The 20212-nt window shown below is 37.8% G+C and overlaps 1 long non-coding RNA gene and 1 pseudogene across 1 annotated transcript in view; one reads left to right on the forward strand and one right to left on the reverse strand.

The window, feature by feature from the left end:
• The window catches only part of LOC139043187 (centromere-associated protein E-like), an 84464-nt pseudogene that overhangs the window by 44743 nt on the left and 19509 nt on the right, over positions 1-20212 (forward strand).
• The window catches only part of LOC139043195 (uncharacterized), a 54638-nt gene that overhangs the window by 8306 nt on the left and 26120 nt on the right, over positions 1-20212 (reverse strand). The window lies entirely within an intron of this gene.

Here is a 20212-nt window from a genome sequence, read left to right on the forward strand (position 1 = left end):
TTTTTATTATTAAAACTGTTACTAAGAAATTCTTCTCTAATGTATTAATATTTTAGATGGTTGGCATAGATAAAAAGCAGAGTTTGGAAGCCAAAAAAACCCAAGTGCTGATTGCAGATGTTGATAATGAGCTAACTGAACAACAGAGAAAGATATTTTCTTTAATACAGGAGAAAACAGCACTGCGACAAATGTTAGAGAGGGTTACTGCAGAAAAGGAGCAACTGAAGACTGACCTGAGGGACAGTATTGGAATGGTGAGATTCAGCAATGTGTTTTTGTCTTTGTATGTTTTAGATTTTTACAACTTTATTGAGGTATAATTTACATGCAATAAATGTATCTGATGTGAGTGTCCAGTGTGATGACTTTTGACAAATGTCTCTACTTGTGTTCTCTCCACCCCAGCAAGTTCCCTCCCACCTCCACCCAGGCAATCCTGATCTCATCCTCTGCCCCACATAGTCACTGTCCTGATGTTTTCCACCTCAGCTCACTGTCTCTTCTAGAACTTCACACAAATAGAATCACACTGCATGTGCTCTTTTGTCTCACTTCTTTCTACACTCCTTTTTACTGCTTGGTAGTCTTCCAGTGTATGAATAGGCCACAATTTGTTTAGCCTTTCTCCTATATTGATGGAAATTTGAGTTATCTCTACTATTTGGGTATTTTGAATAAAGCTGCTATAAACATTCTCATACAAATGTTTTTATGAACATATATTTTTTATTTCTCTAGAGTATGGATCTAAGTGAAATAGCTGGGTCATAGGGAGATGTATGTTTAGCTTGGTAAGAATTTACTAGGCTGATTTCCAAAGTATAGTTGCACCGTTTTACATTCTCATCAGCACATTAAGAGAATTCTGATGGCTCCACATCCCCACCAACACTTCATATTATTGGTGTTTTTAATTTTAGCCATTTCTATTGGGTGTAACCTTGTTTTGATTTGCCTTTCCCTAATGACTAAAGATGTTGAGCATCTTTTTATGTGCTTATTGTGTATCTTTCTATAAACTGTTCTCTCAGTGATGTGTTGTATAGATTTCAATGTACAGATCTTGGACATATTTTGTTAATTGGTTCCTAAGTGTTTCTATTTTATTTATGCTGTTGTAATTTTTCTTAAATTTCATGTTTAATTGTTGTTAATGTTTGCCAATATTTTCAAACCTACTTTAGTTTTTGTTTCTATATGTGGGGGCAATCTAATGTGTAATAGATTGAAATTAATATTTTCAGAAGTTTGCTATGGATCACAGTAGACCCTGACCTTTTGTGTAATTTTCCATGTTTCTTAGGATTGTCTGTTTGGTCAAAGAGCTGAATGTAAATAAGAGTACAGACAAAAGTTGTATTTTCTTCTCGGTATCTGTCTTGTAATGTTTTTTGGTCTTGATACTTGAGAATGTCACTCTTTAAGCATAATAACTAAGATTAGTCCAATTCATGCTAGCAAAGGACGGCTGCTGTTTTGAGCTTGCTCAAAATCAAAGCCATCCCAGCATATGAAAAGCCTATAACCTGCAGTCTCATCGTCTATCGATGAAAGCTTAGAAACAGTCTCTTTTGGCTTCAGGGTAGAAAACAAGCAAACCTCTTATGATGGAATACTAAATCCAGTTCTAATTCTCGTGGTAGGAATGTAAGTTGAGCAATAAAGAAACAGCATAAGAAAGCAGATTCTTGGCATTTACATGATCAAAATAGACTCACTTTCTTTTTAAGTTAGTCTTTTCCAATATAGTTTGCCATGATTTCTCCATTTTCAGGCTGAGGTAAATGCTGATTTTTACCTGATTTCCTAAATGTAAGCTAGTGTCATTTAATCTCAACTTTATAAAAATTCTAGACCATTGAAAACCAGGAAGAATTAAGAATTCTTAGAGGTGAACTTAAAAAGCAACAAGAGATAGTTGCACAAGAAAAGAACTGTACCATAAAGAAAGAGAAAGAGCTTTCTAGGACCTGTGAGAAACTGGCAGAAGTTGAAGAAAAGCTAAAGGAAAAGGTGAATTTTTAAAGTTATCTTCCTGGCCATATTTCCTGACTAAACTTTTTTTTTTGGTGGTAAATTTTGGTTCTAATAGACCTAAATTCCAGAAATAGAATGTACCTCCCAAATGAACAGCTCTCAATGCTAATATTTTGGACAGTTTGAACTCACACTAGGATCTTAGCTAACCTCTTTTGTGTGTATTATATTATCCTAGAGTCTTTCAATGAGAGGGGGCCTTGGTTCATCTAAACTACTCATGATGTATTCATTCATTCATCAAATATTTATTGAGCATTACCGTGGGCCAGGCACTGTTCTGGGCACTTGATATACATTAGTCAGTAAAACAAAGCTCCTGCCCTTATATAGAGCTATATTAGTCATTCTCTAAACTCTAAGATTTGTCACTATTACCATCTCTTAGATGTTTGCAAGTTCCTGAATTATTTCTTTTTTAGAAGTAAGGTGCTGTTGTAATATAATTGTGTAAGAGCTAAGACTGTTAGAACAATTGTACTGCTCTAGTAATTCTAAAATGGACCCACTGATATCTTTCTGTTTATCCTAAGAACAGTGCTACATGCATTATAAATAGCGTAGTGTTTCCATTGTGCTTCTGTGGAATGTTTTTTTCCTAATATATGTTCTCTTAATTCTCATCCCTTTCACTATAACCTAATTGAATTTACTAAAACCTCCTGTCTATTTCATACTCCTCCCAAAGAGGTGATATCAATAGGCTTATGTAAAAGTTAATGCCTCAGTGTTTGTGTGGGCCATCCCCTAAAGACCTTATTGGAACTAAAAATAAATTATCCAAAAAGGTTTTAAGAGATGAGGAATTACAGTTTATTTGCCAGGTACATCTATATATTTAGTCAGTCTCTTTTCTTTTTAAATTTTTCGCATTTTTACTTTGCCTCCTTGATTAACCAAGTGACACTATGTTAGTTTCTTAGGACTTCTGTGTCAAATTATCATAAACTTGCTGGCATAAAAACAATGGAAATTTATTCTGTCACATTTCTAGATTCTCGAATTCCAAAATCATGGTGTCGGAGGACCATGCTTCTTCTGAAGGCTCTAGAGAAGAGTCCTTCCTTGCCTCGTGCTATCCTTGGCTCCCGCTGTCTTCGATAGTCCTTGTTCTGTAGCTGCATCACTTCAATCTCTGTCTCCATCTTCACAGGATCTTCTCTGTGTCTCTGTGCGTCCTTTCCCGTCTCTTATGAGGACATTCTCATTGGATTTAGGGCCCAACCCTAGTCCAGTAGGGTATCTTCTCAATCCTTAACTAATTACATCTGCAAAAACCCTCTTTCCAAATCGGATCACATTGAGGTTCTGGGTAGACTTGAATTTTGGGTGGGACCCTCTTCAGCCCAGTACAGACACTATGCCTAGAAGCTGCTTTACTTTCAGTGCTGCTTGTCTGTTTCCACTAGGGTAGTGTGCAGAGCTGTGATAATGATTCTCTCAGTTTGGCAAAGTACATTTTACATAAGAATTTTAAGATAATATGGCAAAATGGTAATAATAAAAACTTTATTTCTTAAGAGCCAACAACTCCAAGAAAAACAGCAACAACTTCTTAGTGTACAAGAAGAGATGAGTAAGATGCAGGAAAAGATGAATGACGTGGAGAATATAAAGAATGAATTAAGGAACCGAGAATTAACGTTGGAACGTATGAAAATGGAGAGGCTAGAGTTGGCTCAGAAACTCCGTGAAAATTATGAGGACATAAAATCCATAACCAAAGAAAGAAATGATCTACAGAAATTACAAGAGTCCTTTGAAGTAGAGAGAGAGAAACTTAAAGAATACATAAGAAGAATTGAAGTTAAGGTCAGTTAGACCCTTTTCTTCATCTGTTGTGTTTCCTTAAAACTGAGCCAATTGGGAAGGGGGGCAGTGTTGAGATGATGTTGTTAAAATATTCTTTAAACTTCACATGCTAATAAAGGGTCTGGAAACAAAAGAAGAACTCAAAATTGCTCACATGCATCTAAAAGAACACCAAGAAACTATTGATGAACTAAGAAGAAATGTTTCTGAGAAGACAGCTCAAATAATAAATATTCAGAAGAACCTGGAAAAATCCAGTACTGAATTAGAAGAAGAGGTTTGTCTTTTCTTCCTTTCTTTCTCCTTTGAAGGAAAGATAAGCAGTAAGTAGTGACTGAAGTCTGGTTTATTGATTTACTGGATATTATTTGTTGAGTATCTGCTGTGGCAGACACATCCCTGGGTTATACAAGTAAAATGGCAACAAGGTGGACAAAATCTCTGTGATCATGGAGCTTACTCTGTAGTGGAAAGAGGTAACTGATAAATAAGCAACCAACTGAATGAGATCACTTGAGATGATGACAAATACTATGGAGAAAATGAAACACTGGGATAACTGGACCAACCTGTTAAAAGCCTATGTGCCAGACATTGAGACTATGGCTCTGAATAAGACATTGTTCTTTCTCCCCTAGTAAAAAAAATCCTTCAATTCCAGTATGTTAAATGCAGAAATATGACATGCAAACTTATGTGGTATCACTAATGATCATGGGAAAGGGGAACCAATCTATGCATAAAAAAATTGAGAAGTAGCATTGGAGCTCATTTGAGAATGAGAACCAGTCATTTATTGGTATATAATCTGTTCAACTATGACTTTTTTTCTCCTGTAGCATTTGGAAACTAGTATAGAAAAATGGAGAAGCATGCAACTGACCGAATTAACAATTTGTTGGGAAAGTGCAAGGATTAGTTCACTTTGGATGTAAGCTGGAGAAAAAGAAAACTATGACAATATGACTGGCAGAACAGTCATGAGTAGCTTTAGTAGGAATCAAAGGAAAATGAATAAATAGGAGTTTGTAATTGTAATAGGCCATGAGGGTTCAAGATCACTTTCATTGCTCTGGAAAGAAAAGTTATGATAATACTCTCCAGATAATAACTTTGGTATTTTATGAATCTCAAAAGATCCCAGTGCTTCATGAGGAACAGGAGCTACTTCTTAATGTGGAAGAAGTCAGTGATACTCAGGAAACGATGGATGAACTGAAGCTAGTGAAAGATGAGTCCAAAACCAAGGATTCAACAACACTGGCAAGCACGGAAACGGAAAGGCTCAGGCTGACTGAGAAACTCGTCAAAAGTCCTGAAGAAATAAAATCTCTAACTGAGGAAAGAGATAACCTTAAAATGGTAAAAGAAGCTCTTCAAGTTGAACAGGAACAGCTGAAAGAAGACTTTAGAGAAGCTTTGGCTAAAGTAAGTTTCATCCTTTCCTCCTATTTAAGTGTTTTATAAGAATCAAGTCTTTGGGAAAGGGGGCATTTGTGTTATAGTTATGTTACTACCAATTTTGTTTAAATGTCTCTTAATTATGAAGTGATTGGAAACAAAGCAACTAAAAATTGCTCATAAATGCTAAGAAACTATTGAAACTGAGAGAAAATGTTTCAGAGAAGACAGCTATTTTCTTAAATATTCAAAATTTTTTAGAAAAAGCAAGGCTAAATTATAGGAAAGGATAAAGCGAACAAAGCTATTTTCAACCCTTCTTTAAATCTATTCCTCCACATCTCGTAAAGCGCTACCTTCTTCCTCAAGGCTTCAGTCAGAAGTCTGGCTGTCATCCCTACTAGTGTCCGTTCCTCCTTGCTCACTCTCTAATCCAAGACCAAACCTTGTTGATTTTAAGGTGTGTTTGTGTGAAATCCTCTTTCCTCTCCACATGGCCAACACCCGAATCTGAGCCACTATTCTTTCTTTCCCTGGCTTTCTGCAATCTCCTCCTAACTGGTTCCCCACATTCATTCTTATTCTTCTCTAATTCATTCCCCATTCGGAACCCAAGTGATCTTTTCTTCTTAAAGCCGTTTAATAGCTTATTGTTACTCTTGAAACGAAGACCAGAATCCCTCATATGGCCTGTGAGGCCCTGGATCACAGACCTGGCTGGTCTCTGGCCTTATTTCAGCTCCCTCTCCTCCTGCTCAGATTCCTGCAACTCCAGTCTACTGCTCTTCCTCATCTCATGGCTTTCACATGTTCTGGTCTCCCTACGTGCAGTATTTCCATACCCTCCTTTGCCTAACCATGGCTCTCATCCTTCAGATCTCAGCTGAAGATTTCCATCCCCTAGGAAGTCCTTCCTCACCACTCACAGTGGGTTAGGTTTGTTCTTAATACCCTGGGAGAACCCAGCACATCTGTTTGGTAAGATTTGGCATAATGTCTTTCTCCCTAAAGTATAAGTCTCAAAAAAGCAGAGATCGTATAAGTCTCATTTACTATTTTATCTCCAGCCTCTAGTAGGGTACTGATAACACAGTGAGCCCTCAATAAATAAATGTTAAATATCTGAATGATGGAAGAGTAGAAAGATTGCTCTATAAATGAGCCATTGAATCCTGACTTAATTGTTTTAGAAAATATCCTGATTTCTTTTCCTCTAAAATAAAATAAAGTATCTTTGGATATCAATTGTGTTGTGATTCTCTTAAGATCCAAGAGGCTCAAGACAAACAAGAAGAGTCCTGCAATATGAAAGAAGAAGACAATGAGACTAAGAAAATAGTGAGTGAGATGGAGCAATTGAAGGAGCAACTCCAAGCCCGAGAGTCAGCACTACTAAGAACAGAGGTGGAAAAGCTCAGGTGGTCTGAGAGACTTCAGGACAGTCGCGATGACATGAACTCTGTAGCCAAGGAGAGAGATGACCAACAGAGGCTGCAAGAAGTTATTCTGTCAGAAAGTGACCAACTCAAAGGAAACAGAGAAATAATGGCTAAAGTAAGTCTCACCCTTTTCCCCATGTGTGTGGTTTTTAAATAGTTTGGGAGCAAATATTTTCCTAAAAACTAAACCTTTGGAAAAAGGAGTTAAAATGTCGTGGTTATAGTGTTTCTATACATTTCTTACAATTTCCTTTAATAATAAAGCACCTAGAAAGTGAAGAGGAACTTGGATTTGCTCGTGGTCACCTGAAAGAACAGGAGGAAACTATTGCTAAGCTGAGAGAGAATCTTTCAGAGAGAGGAACCGAACTGTCGACCTCTCAAAAGGAATTAGAAACAAACAATGAAGAATTACAGAAAAAGGTAAATTGGGGGTGAAGGAACAGTGGGAGAAAACCTGAGGAAGGTACCTAACTGAATTGCACAGGTTACTGTGTACATTCTCAATTGTTGTGGAAAGCATCCTGGGTTTTTTCCTTTAAAAAAAAATATATATATATGCATACAGAGGCCAGCCTGGTGGTTCAGCGGTTATGTTCTGTGGCATGTGTCCCACATATAAAGTAGAGGAAGATGGGCATGGATGTTAGCTCAGGGCCAGTGTTCCTCAGCAAAAAGAGGAGGATTGGTGGCAGATGTTAGCTCAGGGCTAATCTACCCCCCCAAAAAAATATATATATTATATACACACAGACACACACACACACACACACACACATAAACACACATGTTTTATGTATGTGTGTATTTTGGCTACTTAACTTATTTTATCATTATTTTAAGATCCAAGAGTTTCATGAGGAACAGGAACAGTTTATTAGCATCGAAGAAAACAGTGAGACTCAGGAAAAAATGAGTGAACTGGAACAATTAAAGGAGCAACTCAAAGCTGAAGAGTTGTCCCTACGAAGTATAGAAGGCGAGAGGCTTGAGTTGACTGAGAGACTTCAGGAAAGTCAAGAAGAAATAAAAGTTATAATGAAGGAAAGGGATGAACTGAAAAGGGTACAAGAGGCCCTTCAAATGGAGAGAGACCAACTCAAAGAAAACATTAAAGAAATTGTAGCTGAAGTAAGTTTCCTTCTTCTAACGTTTTTTGGATATAAAAATGGGGTTAAGGTGCTGACAAAGATGTTCACTATTAAGTTTTACTAATTTTCTTCTGATGATAAAGGGACAAAAAATGAAAGAGGAACTGAAAATTACTTATGTTCTTCTGAAGGAGTACCAAGAAACCATTAGTACAAGGAATGTTTCAGAGAAGACAGATCAAGGAGCAAATATTCAGAGAGATTTAGAAAATTCAGATGCTGAATTACAGGAAAAGGTAGGTCTTGTTTTGTTAAGTTGGGGAATGATGTCTGATTGTAGTGTACCTCAGATCCCTGTGGAAGAAAACAGTACATACAGTGGACTAAAATGTAAAAGTGATTACCTTTTTTTTTTTTTTTAAAGATTGGCACCTGAGCTAACATCTATTGTCAATCTTCTTTCCTTTTTTTTTCCCTCCTCCTTCTCCCCAAAGCCCCCCAGTACACCGTTGTATATTCTAGTTGTAGTAGGTCCTTCTGGTTGTGCTCTGTGGGACACCACCTCAGCATGGCTTGGTGAGTGGTGCCATGTCTGGGCCCAGGATCCGAACTGCTGCAACCCTGGGCTGCCGAAGCAGAGCATGCAAACTTACCCACTCAGCCATGGGGGCGGCCTCAAAAGTGATTACCTTAATGTAGTAACAATTGTCTTTTTCCTAAAGATCTCTGCCTGTGTCCTAACTTGTTTTATGATTTTCTCAGATTCAAGAACTTCAGGAAGAAGAATATCAGCTTCTTAAGATGAAAGTTGTCAGTGAGATTCAGGAAAAAATGTGTGAAATGGAATACTTGAAGAAGCAATCTGAGGCTCAAAAGTCAACTCTGGAAAATATAGAAATGGAGAACGTAAGGTTAACTCAGAGACTCCAAGAAAACCTTGAAGAAATGAGATGTGTTACAAAAGAAAGAGATGACCTTAGGAGTGTGGAGGAGACCCTCAAAGTAGAGAGAGACCAGCTCAAGGAAAACCTCAGAGAGACCATAACCAGAGTGAGTTACCATCTTTCCCCATATAGTAAATAGGACATTTTGTCCTACAAGAGCCGTGGGCAGTAGGGTTGGTGGGAGTGTAAAATTGGTCCAACGTTGGGGAAAGCTGGAGGGGGCACATTTGGTAATATCTTCCAAATATTTCTGTGAGTTTATTCGTTGACCCAAAAAGTACAGTTGTAGCTATTTATCCTGCACACATTAGCACAATTGTCAAGGATATTTGTAGAAGGATAGTCATGGCAGCAAGTTGCAATAACAAAATAAAGCTAACAAAAAAATAGGAAAAATTCTAACTGTGCATTAGTAGCAACCTAATTAAATAGTGCAGCACATTTGGACCGTAGAATCCGGGAACAGATAGAGGGTGCGGTGCAGCACGGCACTGATCTGGCAGCATCCTGTTGGGGACAAGGGTGAGTTGTGGAGTGGTGTATTTAGCATGTATTGACTCCTAAAAGTAACTTAGAGGATAAGGACTGGGAGGAGTAGGGAGGGAGGGTAATCTTCTTACCCTGTAGCTTTCTACATACTGTTTGAATTGTATTACTCTGAATGTACTGTTTTTCTGTCTCTAAAATAAAGGACCTGGAAAAACAAGAAGAACTCAAAATTGCTCACATGCATCTGAAAGAACACCAAGAAACTATTGATAAACTCAGAGAAGTTGTTTCAGAGAAGACAGATGAAATATTAAATATGCAAATACATTTAGAAAACACAAATACTGCCTTAAAAGCACAGGTATTTTTTTAAAGTTGTTATCTGAGTAGCTGAGAGTTTGAATCAGGTCTTTTGTGTAAAGAAACAAGATATGAGTTAGCCTAAAATTGGAGACAAGTAAAGATTTGCCTATTAATTTAGAAACTATTATTTAGCTTTTTATCAAATCTATCTATATCATAATTTATTGTATGCTTATCTCAAGATCCAAGAACTTCAGGAGAAAGAACATCAACTTCTTAAGGCAAAAAATGATCTCAAGGAAAATATGCATCAAACAGAGCAATTGAAGAAGCAATTAGAGGCCCAGAATTCAACTCTGGAAACTATAGAAACAGAGAAGTTCAAATTGACTCAGAAACATCTTGAGAACCTTGAAGAAATAAAACTTGTTGCTAAGGAAAGAGATGGCCTCAGAAGAGTGGAGGAAACCCTCAGAACGGAGCGAGAGCAGCTCAGGGAAAGCCTGCGAGAGACGGAAGCTACAGTAAGCGATACTCCTTCCCTCCCTCGTGAGGAAGCGTGGGCTTTGCTGACAGCAGTGAGCCCTGCTTTCACATGATGGTGCTGCTGGTGTGAGTGAACTGATAGAAACTTTTAGGCACGTAACTTGGTATTGTTCTTGAAAATTGTAAATTCTGTAAGCAATATTTTCTTCATAGACTTTATCCTACATGTATACTTAATCAATTGTTAAGATAAAGAAATATATATATATACATACACATATATACACCACAGTGTTGTTCATTGTAGCAATTTGTAATAAAAAATGGGATACAATCTGAATGTCCATCAGAAGGAAACTGGGTAAACAAGAGCAATATGTCAGAATACTATGCAACACCTAATAAAAGAATGGAATAGATTTGACCGTCCTAATATGGAAAGCCCAGAATGACTCTTAGGAGGAAAAGCAAGCTGTAGAATAGTGCACATATAACATGTTTGCCTCTGGAAAGTGGAAGCAGGCTGTGGGAGGTGGGGACAGGGAGGAAAAGCTTATCACTTTCTAACAACAAAAATACAGAGTAAGAAGTAATAGTTTTATTATTTTTACTAAGAAAATATGTTATTTTCATCAAAAAAATACTAACATTTTAACATTAAGATATGTCACTGTTCTCAAAATTTCTCTAATGATGAAGAATCTGGAAAAACAAGAGGAACTAAGAATTGCTCACATGCATCTGAAGGAGCACCAGGAAATTATTGATAAACTCAGAGGGATTGTTTCTGAGAAGACAGATGAAATATCAAATATGCAGATGGATTTAGAAAATTCAAACACTAAATTACAAGAAAAGGTATGGGGGGAGGGGAGGGTTATTTGATTGGCTGTCTGACTTATTTGTGCCTATAATCCTCTGGGGATATGAAATAGTTTAGCCACATTGGAAGACACGTTGGCAGTGTTTACTGACACTGAACATGTACATGCCTGTGGCCCAGCGATTATAGGTATGTACCTGAGAGAAAAGAACGCATACTTCCACATAAAGATATGTACAAGAATGTTCATAGCAGCTCTAATCATAATAGTGAAAAACTGAAAACAACTCAGATGCCTTTCACTGGGAGAATGGATTTACACCTTGTGGTTTATAAGTTCAAAAACAGGCAAAGTCACCTAAGATGACCAAGGTCATGATAGTGGTTGGCTGTAGTAAGGGGGCACACAGGAACTTTTTGGGGTGCTAGAAATGTTCTATATTTTAATCTGGGTTGTTATTACATAGATGTAAACATATGTCAAGAATAATTGAACTATACACTTAAGATTAGTGCACTTATGTGTATATGTACATGAGTGCATCTATATACATGTGTATATATGCACAAGTATATATATGTATATATATGTACACTTGTGTGTATATGTACATATGTACACACTTGTGTGTATATTATATATACACTTACGTATATAATCTCAAAAGAAAATAAATTCTGTGTGGAATTATGCAGAATATTAATGAGTGACATTAGAAGCCTATTGTCTTAATCAATTTAGAAACTATTCTTTATACTTGTCTTAAAAACCATCTGTATCCTGACATGTTATTTTATGATTATCTTGATAAGATCCAAGAACTTAAGGCAAATGAACATCAGCTTTTTAAGTTAAAAGAAGATGTCAGTGAGACACAGAAAAAAATGTCCGAGATAGAGCGATTGAAGAAACAATTCAAGGCCCAAAGTTTAACTCTGGATAAAATAGAAACGGAAAACTTAAACTTGGCTCAGAAACTTCATGAAAATCTTGAAGAAATGAAATCTGTAATGAAAGAAAGAGATAATCTAAGAAAAGTGGAAGAGGCACTCAAACTGGAGAGAGACCAACTGAAGGCAAACCTACAAGAAACCATAGCTAGAGTGAGTTATACTCTTTCTTCCTGTCCAGCACACATATTTTTAATACAAGAAGCTTCCTTCTCTTTTAAATAAATGATACTGTTGGTGAAAAAGTAAATGTTATAGCCTTTTAGGGAGACAGTTTGACAATATCTTATTAAAAATTTATCAGCATATACGTTTGTTACAGCAATTCCATTCCTAGGAATTTATCCAACCAATATATTCACACATTTGGGCAGAAATACAACAGCATTCACTGCAGCATTGTTTGTGGTAAACAAAAGCTAAAAGCAATCCAAGTGTCCGCCATAAGGCACTGGCTAAGTGGGGTTTGTCTGTATAAGGGAACACTAAGCATAAGAATGGGACACTTTTTCTGTGACGTTGATCTAGAAGGGTGTCCAAGGGGTCTGAAAGGAGAAGAGCAAGCAGCCAGTTCAACAAGGAGCAGGACTAGGATGGGCGAGGTGAGGGACAGGGTCTGTACTCTCTATCCTTCCATACTGTTCTGATTTGGGGGTGGTGTGTTGGTGGTTTTTAACTGTGAGAATGCATTTTTTTACTTTAACTAGTTCATCATTAAGAAAAGATAATGTGCCTTTATATTATCATATTTCTCAATTTCTTCTAATAATAAAGGATCTGGAAACACAACAAGAACTGAAAATTGCTCGTATGCATTTGAAAGAACACCAGGAAACTATTGATAAATTCAGAGAGAGAGTTTCAGAAAAGACAACCCAGATTTCAAATATTCAAAAGGATTTAAATAAGGCAAAAGATGAATTACAGGAAAAGGTATTGTTGTTTTATTCTTTTGGGAGTAGTTGTGTCCAAAATTATTTGTAGACTCAGCAAGGAGATAGAAATAGATATATAGACATAGATATGTGCTTGTATGTAACAAATAGACTATTTTCCGTCCTTGAAGGAGTTCTGTTTGCATTCTAACTTGTTTTATAATTATCTCAAGATCCGAGAACTTCAGAAAAAAGAGCTTCAACTTCTTAAAGTGAAAGAAGATGTCAGTAAAACTCATTAAAAAATGAATGAAACGGAAGGATTGAAGAAGCAGTTTGAGGCCCAAAATTTATCTATGCAAAATGTGGAAATGGATAACTTACACTTGACTAAGAAACTTTATGAAAGCCTTGAAGAAATAAGAATTGTAGCTGAGGAGAGAGATGAGCTAAGGAGCATAAAAGTCTCTCAAAAATGGAAAGAGACCAATTCAGAGAAACCTTAAGAGAAATGATAGCTAGAGCGAGTTCAGAATCTACCCCTATCTAGTAACTATTTATAAGAAACAAGCTTTTTTGAAAAGGGTAGCAATGTTTTTACTTTTTTTTTCCGGGAAATTTCTACAAACGGAGGATAATGGGAAAACTATTACTATAACTTTTCACACAAACAGGCAAGTACAGTTTTAAAAGAAGCTAAAATCTATTTCAGAAAATACCATTTTAATTCTTTATTTTTAAGAAAAAATTTGTTAAATAAGCAGACTATTTTCTTTAATGAAATTTTAAAAGAGTTTTTAAACCAAGAAATAGCATTATTCTCAATGGAGAAATAGTTGAAGGATTCGATTTACAAAAGATTAAATAGCCCATCTCTCTATCTCTACCTGATAGGGTTAGACGTGGGCTCTTGTTAGTGACATTAGAAGGGAAGAAGGCAAGATGAATACAAAAAAAGAAATTGAACTGAATCCTCTAAAAAGTAATGTAAACTTCAGATCAATAAGAAAGTTTATGAAATCTATAAAAATCTTTTTCATTCTCATATTTCAATAGTGAAGAAAGAATAAAGTGGAAAACAGTATCATTTGCAATCTCAATAGAAACATCAGACACTTGGGAATCATATTTATGTGGACCCTAACTAAATTTATAAAGAGATTTAATTCATTCAACCAATAATCATTGAACAATTAGTCTTCTGGGTACTGCAGTAAATAAGATAAACAAATGGGAGAAAATGTTTTGTTTTGTACTTGTAGTCAGAAATACAAAATGTAGGCAGGGTATGAATTTTCTGGTCCAAGGTGCTGGGAAGAATATATGAATGGAGCTTGGAGCACCATGGACAGTACAGACAGTCATGCTAGCATGTTTAGTTGGCAATAATTATTCTACTGCAGAGATCTGGAAGAGTAGGAACCAGAGATAAATCTAAAACCTAATTTGCAGCTATGAAGGTTACAGGAACAGATTCTGTCTCCAAAAAATATGTGGTTCTCCCACTTTTTTCCCCAATGAGTTGAGGTTACTCACTAAAAGACTTCATGATACTATTATTCATTTTCTGACCATTTTTTACATTTTTTGTGTTACAAGTATAATATTTGATTCCATTATTGAAATAATGTACAATGTGTAATTGAAAAAGTAAATGATTAGACATTATATATGAATGGAGTTATAGCTGAAGCCTTGTTTATTTCTTTCCATCCAAGCAGGACCAACAGAACATCAAAGAGGTATTAAAATATGAAAAAATGTTGCTATGTGATGGAAAACAGCACCTTACAGAAAGCCTGAGAGAAAAGTGCTTTAGGATAAAAGTAAGTGCCCCTGTTCAAATTACAAATAAATATTGGGGCCCTTCCAAAGGCCTGTGGAGTCACAGGCACCTCTATGGAATGAATAGATAATGCTCAGTATTCTTCTAAACTTCATAATCTAGTACAGATATGTGTGTGCATACATGCATACATACACAAACAAAACAGTGGGGTTTGGGGCCGGCCCTGGGGCCAAGTGGTTAAGTTTGTGCTCCCGCTTCGGCAGCCCAGGGTTTCCCCAGTTCAGATCCTGGGCACAGACATGGCACCGCTTGTCAGGCCACGCTGAGACAGCATCCCACATAGCAAAACCAGAGGCACTCACAACTAGAATATACAATTATGTACTGGGGAGGCTTTGGGGAGAAGAAGAAAAAAGATTGGCAACAGATGTTAGCTCAGGTGCCAATCTTTGAAAAAAAACAGTAGGGTTTATGACTTTGAGGCTTCACTGGAAAGGTGGTATTTCAGCAGATACCTGAAAGGAGTCAATGGTTGAGACATACAGGTATCTGGTGGAGAGCAGAACAGGCAGGGAGAACAGCAAGGACAGAGCTCCTGAAGCAGAAGCTGCCTAGTGGGCTCCAGCAACATCAACAAGGGGGAAAGCTAATGAGAAACGAGGTCAGAGTTAACAGGAGGAAGCAGGCTGTGGGGCTTTTAAAAGACTTTGGGTTTTACTCTGAACGAGATGTGGATCCACTGGAGAGTTTTGACCACAAGAGAGACATGGTCTGACTTACATTTTAAAGGGATAGCTCTGATTGTTGTGTTGAAAATTAAGTGATAGCAGGAAGACTATTTGAAAGACTAATTTCAGTAATCATGCGAAGATGGTGATGGCTTGGCCCAGAGAGGTAGTAGTGGAAGCAGTGAGAAGTGTGTGGATTCTGAACATGTAGTGAGGGTAAAGCCAACAGGATTTACTGTCACCCCTATTAGAACACAAGATCCCTAAAGACTTCTGTGTGTTGTTTATGGCTGCATCACTTAGCACAGTCCTGACAGAAGTCAGCCTTCAATATGTATTTATTAAAAGTACAAATGAATGACTAGACAGTGCTGCTCCAACCATAAGGTGATTCCTCCTAAGACCAAAGGCAAGAATCCCCTCTCCAACATCCCAGATTAATGAACATCTATCTAGGTTTTCCTTAAATTATTAAAAGGAGAGCTCATTATTGTCAGAAGCCCCTTACTCTATTGTTTAGCACCCTGAACTAAATATGTTAATACCCGATTGAATGTAAAGTGTTCTTCCACCTGTGCCCTGACCAGCTTGTCACCTGTCTGGTCTCTAGAAAGTTGAGCTGCTGGGCCTAGGCCTAATGGGTGTCTGCCATACACAAGGCACTAGACTGGGTGCTTTACCTCATGAGACAGAGTTTATTGTTCCATTTATAAACAAAGAAATTGAGGCCCAGGAGGAAGTTTAGTCATTGCCCAAGGTCACACAGCTGGTAAATTGGTAAAATTAGGATTTGAAACCAAGTCTAAGTTTAAAACTTGGGTATAGAAGCATTTCTACAAATGTAATTTTATTTCCTTTAATTTATAGTGTCTGTATGTATTTTATAGGTTATATTTAGATATTATCTAACATTTTACTTAATTCCCTAGAAAACTTTGTGGAAATTATTGTAGTCTTCATTTTGTAGTTGGGAGAATGGCTCAAGGATTTCCCCAGTCAGGAAGTGACAGGGCTAGAACCTGAACTCTAACTCTGATAAAAGGTGAGAAATCTCAGATTCTAGGCAGATAATAGAACGTAGGTCATGTGATTTGTTGTCACTCGTTTTGATGCTGGCTCAGTGAGCTGAGGAGTCGAAAGAAACATTTCTTGGACTCTCAAGGTCTGGCAGTAGTGCTCTTTTATTCAGGAAGTAGCATGGAGTAGCATGGGGACAGGACCTATGGGCAGTGAAGAGCTGCAAACATGGGTTGAGGGTAGGGCTAAATTTATAAGGCATAAGTATGTGAGTTGCTTCTTTACAAGACAAAGGAAAAATTAGGTAAAAAAAGTATCAGTGCAGGTGGAGTCTGGTTATCAGGTGGTCTTATAACTTTGGGTAAGAATCAGATTGAATGAGGTCAGGATGTCCCATGCTTCTGTGAGGATGATATAGATTGGTATGTAGGCCAGGAAGCCTTGGGCTTTTCTCCCTGAGGCATCCTTGATCCTCATCAGTTTTATCTGCTCACTCACACCACCTATTGTCAACAGAAGCTAGCATTCAGCCTTGAGCTACAATACATACTAGATTGAATTCATGCAAATTTCTCTTCCAACTTTGTAAATGTTCATTCAAATCATGGATGTTTAGAAGACTAAAAGAAAATGTATCAAAATGATAACAATGGTTGTTTCTGGTTTTCTTTGTTATAGCTGTTTTATAGAGGATTAGAATTGGCCACCCCAAGATATATCTCTTTGGCATGAAGATTATTTTGGGCTGGTTACTTTCAAAAACTGCAGACATGAGAGAAACTCTGAAAAGTAGAAGTTACCCTTTGTAAGAGACATTTCCATTTGTAAGGGAAATCTCCATCTGTAAAGATGTCTCCCTCTCTGTACCAGGAAGAAGGGGGATGACCTTACCTCTAGAAACTCTTATCAATGCGGAAGGCAAGGACTTAAATCTGCATAATAACCTTACTCTTGTTTACTGTACTTGTCTGGTAACCTCCCATACTGACTCCCCCTACCCACAACATCCTCCTTTGTCTTTAGCTGAAGATGATATTTAAGGTGAGAGCTTCCACCATTTTGGTGAGTTGCTCAGTTTTCCTGGGTCTCTCCCATGTATACATGTTATAAAGCTTTGTTTAATTTTCTCCTGTTATTCTGTCTCATGTGAATTTAATTCGCTGTCCAGCCAGAAGGACCTAGAGCGTGTAGAGGAAATATCTTCCTCCCCTACAGTTTAAACTTCTTAAATTTCCACAATGATTATAATTATTTCTATAATCCAAAATCGACAATAACATTTTCTCTTTGTTTTTTATACACAAAAGTCTCAATTTATTTCTGCCCTATAGAAAGTGTTAAAGCATAAATTTTGTTACAATTCCAGAGCTAGGACTACTTATTGTTAAAGTAGAATGAATTATTAAATTGAATGAATTCTCACTGCCTTTAGGAGCTTCTGAAGAGATACACAGAGATGGATAGTCATTATGAGTGCTTAAATGGACTCTGTCTTGACTTGGAGAGGGAAATTGAAACCCAAAGAGAGCTTTCAATTAGAGTAAAAGCAAACCTCTCACTTCCACATCCACAAACCAGACAGATTCAGAAACTTCTCACTGTCAACCAGAGATGTTCCATGGAGTTCCACAGAGTCATGAAGAAACTCAAGGTACCACCTGTTTTAGTAATATCTTTGTAAATATTGCCATTAATTTCAGTTACAAACCAGTATATTTAAGTCCTGCTTTGGGAGTTGGTGTATTTGCTAATTAGTACATTTGCTACTGAATTAAAGATGGCATGGGTCTGAGAATAGCATGTGCAGGATCCTCAGTGCATCTAGGACCTGCTCATTCAACAAAACCTGAGCTCTGCCTTTGGCCTTAACAATGTGTCAGGGTGCTGGGGAGACAGAGATGAGCAACCGCTAAATCTCTCCTAGTCCAGTGGGTGAGGCAGACATTTGAACAGGTGAGAAGTGCAGTAGTGGACAATGTCCTGGAGAACAAGTTGAAGACAAGACTGGACTGGAAGCTGGGCTCAAGCAGTAAAGCTTAGAGTTCATTTTAGAGATGAGGAGGGGTCACTGGACAGTTATTTTAAGTGGTGGCAGTAATGTGATCAGGTTGCCATTGTAGAGACTTCACTACAGACAAAGAAGAAATGAGTCTGCAGGGGATGATAAGCCTGGTGGCAGAAAGAAGAGACAAGAGGCAGTTACAATTGTCCTGATGAGATGTGATGGGTGACAGTACTATGGGGGAAGGATTCATAGGGATGGAAAGGATGAAAGAAGTTAAAGAAATATTTGGCAGTTTACAATAGTAGGTCCATGTGCTTGACAGTGGAGGGAGGGGAGGGAAGTTCAGACTGAGCCCCAGGATTTGGGCTTAGCCGGGTTTGTGGATAGTGGTGCCATTAACTGATAGAAAGAAAAAACGAAAGGGAGAAGGCAGGTGAGGCAGGAGGAGAGATCTGGTGTTTAATTTGAGATGTTTTGAGATAGAAATACCTATAATGGAACATCCAGGAAGAGAAACCAAGTAGGCTTTTAGTTGTGAATCTGAGGTTTGTCAGGAGAAAAATCAGGACCACAGATAAAGATGTGGGATCCATCAGCATTTGGTGATAGATAGTACAACAGGTGTGAATGAGGCCACCCAGAAGCATAATAGAGTGAAGATAAAAGAGAACTCTGGAAAAGATCAGTTCTCAAGAGGCAGTAGCAGAAAAGAGAGCAACACATGAGTTTGAGGTTGGAAAAGTCAGAGAGATAAGAGAGAACTGAGCAAAAGTGCCATTGGTCAAGTCAGTGGTGGAGAGTGTGTCAAAGATGAAGTGGTCAAGAGTGTCAGATGCTTCAGACAGCCAGAACATGAATGAAGAGATCCCCTCAATTGTTGACAATAGAGCTTACTGGTGACCTTTGTCAGAGCAGTTTTAGTTGAGTGGTTAGGAAAGAGGCCAGATTGTAAATTGTTAAGGAATGGTGGAAGTTGAGGAAGTAGGAAGCGGTATCTTCCCTACCTAGGTAGATTGCCCCTCAGGCTCTAATAGTCTTCAAAAGCCTAACAATCAGATATCCAGAACTTATTCATGAGGTCCATAGAACCAGGGCATTCAAATTCTTGTCCCCTTTAAGCCACACTTGACAGGTAAGTCCTGAGGCAGGGCACACTCACGTTGGCCACCCAGCTGACATAGGCAGGAGAGGATGTTGAAATGAATCTCACTGGGAAAACTGCGTGATATAATTAACCAAAAGGAGGCAATAGAAAAAGGTGGGTTTATAGGGAAAGGCATCATGTTACATTATAAACATATTGAATCTGAGGTAACTGTAGGACATCCCTGAGGTAGCTCCAGAAGGAAGTCAGAAATAAGAAACTAGAGGTCTGGAAGTCACTCTCCGAAGACGCTGAGAGTAGAAACTTGGGAATAGAGAGAGGTTCTTCCCTTCTTCCTCACTCCTCAGAGGATAGAGACAAACAAGACAAGCCGCCCCACCTCTTAGTCTTGAGAGTTTAGAACTTCCTCTAAACGTGATAAAAGTTTCATTTCCCAATTTGTTTCATGTTTTCCTGCAAGTATGTGTTAAGCCATGTTACAAAGATAAAGGAAGAACAACATGAATCCATCAGTAAACTTGAAATGGTTTTTATTGATGAAGTGGAAAAGCAAAATGAACTGCTAAGTAAAATGCAGCATCTTCAACAAGATGATGATGTACCATCCAGAGAATTAGGGGACCTCCAGTTGAGCCAGAAAATGGATCTACATATTGAGGTATGATTTATTTAAAATGGATTTAATTAGATTTTAAGTCTTTTTATCAAATAGAAAGGTACCTCTTCATGTGCTTAGAGTCATTTTCATTTATGAAATTAAAAACAGCTTGCAGAGGGGCCAGCCTGGTGGCGTAGCAAGTGGGTTCCTGTGCTCTGCTTTGGCAGCCTGGGGTTCGCTGATTCAGATCCTAGGCGTGGACCTGGCACTGCTCGTCAGGCCATGCTGTGGCAGTGTCCCACAGAGAAGAACCAGA

Source organism: Equus asinus, unplaced genomic scaffold, assembly GCF_041296235.1.
Source record: "Equus asinus isolate D_3611 breed Donkey unplaced genomic scaffold, EquAss-T2T_v2 contig_193, whole genome shotgun sequence".
Taxonomy (NCBI): domain Eukaryota; kingdom Metazoa; phylum Chordata; class Mammalia; order Perissodactyla; family Equidae; genus Equus; species Equus asinus.